Source organism: Rana temporaria, chromosome 4 (assembly GCF_905171775.1).
Source record: "Rana temporaria chromosome 4, aRanTem1.1, whole genome shotgun sequence".
Classification (NCBI taxonomy): domain Eukaryota; kingdom Metazoa; phylum Chordata; class Amphibia; order Anura; family Ranidae; genus Rana; species Rana temporaria.
This window is the reverse complement of record NC_053492.1, coordinates 40,380,244-40,386,243: the sequence shown is the minus strand read 5'-3', so window position 1 is coordinate 40,386,243 and position 6,000 is coordinate 40,380,244. Positions and strand designations below refer to the sequence as shown.

The 6,000-nt window shown below is 47.4% G+C and overlaps 1 protein-coding gene across 2 annotated transcripts in view; it reads left to right on the top strand.

Annotated features, from left to right (window-relative positions):
• Nucleotides 1-353: 353 nt before the first annotated feature.
• LOC120936160 (cytochrome P450 2K6-like) overlaps nt 354-6,000 on the top strand; it is a 55,815-nt gene continuing 50,168 nt past the window's right edge. Inside the window, exon 1 of one of the 2 annotated variants that reach the window (XM_040348307.1) lies at nt 354-484. The gene's annotated coding sequence lies outside the window, so the exon portion shown is untranslated. The remainder of the gene's footprint in view (nt 485-6,000) is intronic. The other variant, XM_040348306.1, reaches the window with a different exon arrangement.

Sequence of the window (6,000 nt, the reverse complement as noted above, 5' to 3'; positions counted from 1 at the left end):
AAGGGTGGCGCCATCCGAATTGGACTTCCCCTTTATAATGCCATCATACGTGTTGTACGTCACCGCGCTTTGCTAGAGCATTTTTTTTTCACGATCGTGTGTAGGCAAGGCAGGCTTAACAATAATCGGGTTGAAAAAAACGTTGTTTTTTCTAGACCATTAAAAATGGTTGTGTGTATGCGGCATAATACTAACCACTAAATCACTATTTTTACCATTACACAATCACTAAACTTTGAACTAAGCACATGCATGATAGCGAATAACCTGCAGAATGCTAAATTTCCCAGCCAGTATCACATTATAATAACTTTTCCTATCGCTGGGTGTAGACAGACAAGTTGGAATTCTGCCAGGTCTGCTGAAGGAGAATGTTAGGAAAGGCGGTCACAACTGAGCATAAATTCTCACTGTCAATAAGGGAAAAGGCTTCTCTGCAGAGACACGGAAGACTGGAAAACAGGATCAGATACAACACAGAACTGTGAGTAAAGGGAAGCGTTATCTTGAATAAAATTGTTTAGTGGGAGGACAGTAATATGATAACTGTTTTTATCGTTTTTTTTTTGTTTTTTTTTAAGAGGCCATTATCTCTTCATCATGGCCTAGTAAATCACTGACCTACAACAAGAATCCTGTACAGAAAATTACACTTTTCAGAATTTACTGTCTACGTCACAGGTGTCAAACACAAGGCCCGTGGGCCAAATCCGGTCCTCCAGGTCATTTCATGTGGCCCTCGCACCTCTCCTGCAGCTGCAGGAGAGCCCCAACCCTTCTCTGGTCCTCCTCCAGACCCCTACTTTCTGATTTCAAGCAATGCATCCAGTTTCTTCCTAGCAGCAGCATAAGGGAAGGGGGGTGCACTGTGATGTAAGGGAGAGTGGGGGACTCAACTTCTGATGGTGGGAGATCTAATGTAAGGGGAGGGGATGCACTGGACATCTAATCTTACAGATACAACTGGTCCTTTTGAGAACAATCATAATGCTGATGTGGCCCATGATGAAATTGAGTTTGACGCCCCTCTACGTACTTGTCTAAGGTCAGTGGGCTCACTGAGTCCTTGGTGCTCAACACACAGCTTGCCTAGCTCTCTGTGATGAGCCCCACCACATCCTGGACTTGGCACCCTTGCAGAATGCAGAAGGGTGGCAGATGCTGAGATTACTTTCTCCCTTACAGAACCAGAAACTGATATGAAGCTGGTATTGTAGAACAGAGTAATCTCTGTTCAACATAGCATTATAGTCCCACCTGATTTCATCATGGAGAAAGAGCAATATGGAAGCTTGTGATCTGGTAAGTAAACACTAAGGTTGGTAAAAAGAGAAGTATGGTAATATTTAATTTAATAGTCATACTTACCTGCTGCCTCTGTCCCCCAACACCTCTAAGACTGAGAACTGAGCGATCAACCCCCCCCCCCGATCTCTCAGGTTCACAACTAGTGCCGGTCCAAGCATGTGAGCGGATTCTGACTCCATTGTCGCGATCTTGCCCAAGCCTGGACCAGCTCTGTGACTTCAGCAGACAGCAGATTTCAGCCTGCTGTCTGCTGAAAACGGGGCACAGGAGTGCAGAATGAACTGCACTCCTGTGATTCACAGGAGAAGTACAGCCAAAAGAGCTTTGTCAGGGGGCCAACCCCTGTGGGTAAAGCGCATTTGACATCTGTATTTACAGGGGTCAACAATTGAGGTGAGTGGCCTGTATGAAAATTGGTGATGGAGATTTCACCTGAGGTGGCTGACACTTCTTACCTTATCACTGCCTATTAGAAATCCTTACAGTAGATGGACTCTTAACCAGTTCCCCGACCACCGCATGTACATACGTCCACAATATGGCACGTACAGGCACATGGGCGTATAGGTACGTCCCCGCCTTACCTCGGTTCGGGGGTCCGATCGGGACCCCCTCCGGTACATGCGGCGGCCGGGAACGGTGTACGGGAGGTCCGGGAGGAGGGGGCGGCTATTGGTTTCCAGCCGTCCCCTCTCGATCTCCCTCGGCGAATCGGAGTGCAGAGCCCTCCCTGCCTGTGTAACTGTAAACACAGGCAGGGAGGAAGTGACGTTTTCTCCCCTCTGGCGGTCTTTCGTTTGATTCCAGAGGAGAGAAGACGTCAGTACTGTGAGTTGCACCAACAGCACACTGGACACCAGCACACATAGGCACATAACCCCCCCCGATCACCCCCCCAGCACCCCCCAGATCACCCCCTGTCACAGTGTCACTGATTGCAGTGATCATTTATTTTCTGATCACTGCTTTTAGTGTCAGTGTGACAGAAAAAAGTGTCAGGGCAGTTAGGTTTAGGCCCTTTAGGTCCAGGGTAGCCCCCTACCCCCCCCCAATAACGGTTTAACCCCTGATTGCCCCTAAAGTTAACCCTTTCACCCCTATTGCCAGTGTCACTAAGCGATCGGTTTCTGATCGCTGTATTAGTGTCACTGTTGCCGCTAGGCAGTTAGTTTTTTTTGAGGTTCGCCGCCAGGTTATATAGCGTTAGGTACCCCCATAAATAAAGGTTTTAACCCCTGATTGCCCCTAGGTTAACCCTTTCACCCCTATTGCAGTGTCACTAAGCGATCGGTTTCTGATCGCTGTATTAGTGTCACTGTTGCCGCTAGGCAGTTAGTTTTTTTTGAGGTTCGCCGCCAGGTTTATATAGCGTTAGGTACCCCCATAAATAAAGGTTTTAACCCCTGATTGCCCCTAGAGTTAACCCTTTCACCCATATTGCCAGTGTCACTAAGCGATCGGTTTCTGATCGCTGTATTAGAGTCACTGTTGCCGCTAGGCAGTTAGTTTTTTTTTGAGGTTCGCCGCCAGGTTTATATAGCGTTAGGTACCCCCATAATAAAGGTTTAAACCCTGATTGCCCCTAGAGTTAACCCTTTCACCCCTATTGCCTGTGTCACATAGCGATCGGTTTCTGATCGCTGTATTAGTGTCACTGTTGTCGCTAGGCAGTTAGTTTTTTTTTGAGGTTCGCCGCCAGGTTTATATAGCGTTAGGTACCCCCATAAATAAAGGTTTTAACCCTGATTGCCCCTAGAGTTAACCCTTTCACCACTGATCACTGTATAAGTGTCACTGGTGACGTGGTTAGCCAGTTAGTTTATTTAGTATTTTAGGTTCGCCACCAGGTTTTTTAGAAAGCGTTAGGTACCCCCATATATTACCGAATAAAGGTTTTAACCCCCTGATTGCCCCCTAGTTAACCCTTTTCAACAGTGGATCACCGTATAAGTGTTACGGTTGACGCTGGTTTGGTTAGTTTGCTGTTTATAGCATCAGAGCACCCGCCGTATATAACCCAATAGGTTTAACCCCTGATCACCCGGCGGGTGATATAAATTTAATTTTAGCGCCAGTCAGGGTCTGCGTCACCCCAGGCAGCGTTAGGTTAGAGCCAGTACCCTTACACCCACTCGCTAAGCATACACCCCCCTTAGTGGTATAGGATCTGAACGGATCGATACCTGATCTGATCAGATCTATACTAGCGTACCAGCAGTTTAGGGTACCCAAAAACGCATTGTTAGCGGAATCAGCCCAGATACCCGCTAGCACCTGCGTTTTTCCCCCTCTGCCCAGCCCAACCCACCCAAGTGCAGTATCGATCGATCACTGTCACTTACAAAACACAAGACACATAACTGCAGCGTTCGCAGAGACAGGCCTGATCCCTGCGATCGCTTACAGTTTTTTTTGAAGCGTTTTCTACATTTGCTTTTCTATAGTCAGGTGCTTTTTTTACCTGTGAATCCTTACCATTGTACCACTAAATTTAGAGTCCAAAATGGCAAACCGAAGGTACAATGATAAGCAGCCCTTTGAGTTCATGTGCCTGTCAGATAGTGAAGAGGAGGAGGTCACGCATCTGACAGACTTCTGGCTCAGAATATGAACCCATTTACGACAGCGGCTCCATGTCAGATAGCTCGCACGACGAAGTTGAGGTCCCTGCTAAGGCCAGGCGTACCGATCCCATTCTGATGTTGTTGAGCAGCAAGAACCGCAGGACCCTCGTATGGAGCAGAGATCCAGTACTAGCGCCGCTATTCCTTCTGGTGAATTGCAAGCACCAGCGGCCTAGTACACCCTGGTCGTTTATCCAGCACTGCAGTAACACTTGGTGACGTGGCGAGTCCCATAAGTGCAGTTGAAGCTGGCGATGGGCAAGCACAAGTAGTGTCCCGCTGCCACCAAGAAAAAGACAGAGACAGGCCCGTCGTGCCCATAGTGCCCTTCCTGTAGAATTTGCCTATCCTGATTGGGTCCCCACCACTTCTACAGCACCTGTACTTCCCCAATTCACTGGCCAACCCGGTATTCAGGTGGTTACAGCGAACTTTATGTCACTTGATTTTTATTCGCTGTATTTCACGGAAGATCTCTATAGATCTATTGTGGACAGACCAATTTATTATGCTGGTACTTACATCGCCGCTAACCCCCAGTCTCGCCTTGCCAAAGAATGGAAACCTCTCGAGGTTTCCGAAGTTAAGACCTTTCTGGGCCTTACCTCAACATGGGCCTACACAAATTTCCGTCATTGCGGATGTATTGGTCCACACATCCATGACCATATGTACATTTTCTCTGCTCACATGGCCAGGAGACGATACGTGGCGATCCTGCGGTTCCTGCATTTCAGTGACAATGCACTTTGTCGTCCACGTGGAGACCCTGAATTTGACCGGCTCTACAAAATTCGGCCCCTCGTAAACCATTTCAACGAACGTTTTGCAGCCTTGTTTAATCCCCAGCAGGTTGTATGCGTTGATGAGTCCCTGATTATATTTGCTGGCCGCTTGTCTTTCAAACAGTACCTTCCAGCAAGCGTGCCAGATACGGGGTCAAGCTCTATAAGCTCTGTGACAGGGCCACAGGCTACACATGGAGCTTTAGGGTTTACGAGTGGAAAGATAGTCAGGTAGAGCCGGAAGGATGCCCAGATTACATGGGGAGCGCTGGCAAGATTGTTTGGGACTTGGTGTCACCCTTATTCGGAAAGGGGTACCATTTGTATGTGGACAATTTTTACAGCAGCGTGCCACTTTTTAGCCACTTATTTGATCAACAGATTGGAGCATGTGGCACCGTGCGACCTAATCGCCGGGGCTTCCCCCAGCGGCTTGTAGATGCCCGTGTTAGGCCGGGGGGCGAGAGCCTGCTGCAGATGTAAAAATTTGCTCGCTGTGAAGTGGCGGGACAATAGGAATGTTTTCGTTCTTACCACCCTTCACGCAGACACGACAGTCCAAATTCGTACGGCGACTGGTGTTGTGGAGAAACCCCTCTGTGTCCACGAATATAACCTTAATATGGAGGGGTGGACCTCAACGACCAGTTGATGGCGCCGTTATCATATTGCCCGTAAGACGAGACGCTGGTACAAAAAGTGTCTCTACATTTATTTCAATTGGCTCTACTGAATGCTCATGTCGTATACAGAGCTTCAGGACGGAATGAATCCTTCCTTCAATTCCAGAGGGATATCATCACAGAACTCCTGTATCCAGGCGGTATTGTACCTCACCATCTCCTACCAAATGCAGTAAGCGACTGCATGAGAGGCATTTTTCTTATGTCCTCCCGAGTACCCCTACCCAACGAGCCCCCCCAAGAAAATGTCGTGTCTGTACCAAGCGCGGATTTAGGCGTGACACCCGTTATTTTTGTCCCAAATGTCCTGGCAATCCTGGTCTTTGATTGGTGAATGTTTTGAACGCTTCCACACACACGTTAATTATTAGTGTAGGGTGAAACATTTCACAGGCTAGGCACACTCACACAGGGTCTCCCAAGATGCCATCGCATTTTGAGAGACCCAAACCTGGAACCGAAAAGTTGAAGTTACAGTTCACAGTTACAAAAAAAAGTGTTAAAAAAAAAAAAAAAAAGTAAAAAATAAAAACACACAAAAAATATAAAATAAAAAAACCAAAAATAGTTGTCGTTTTATTGTTCTCTCCCTCTCTATTT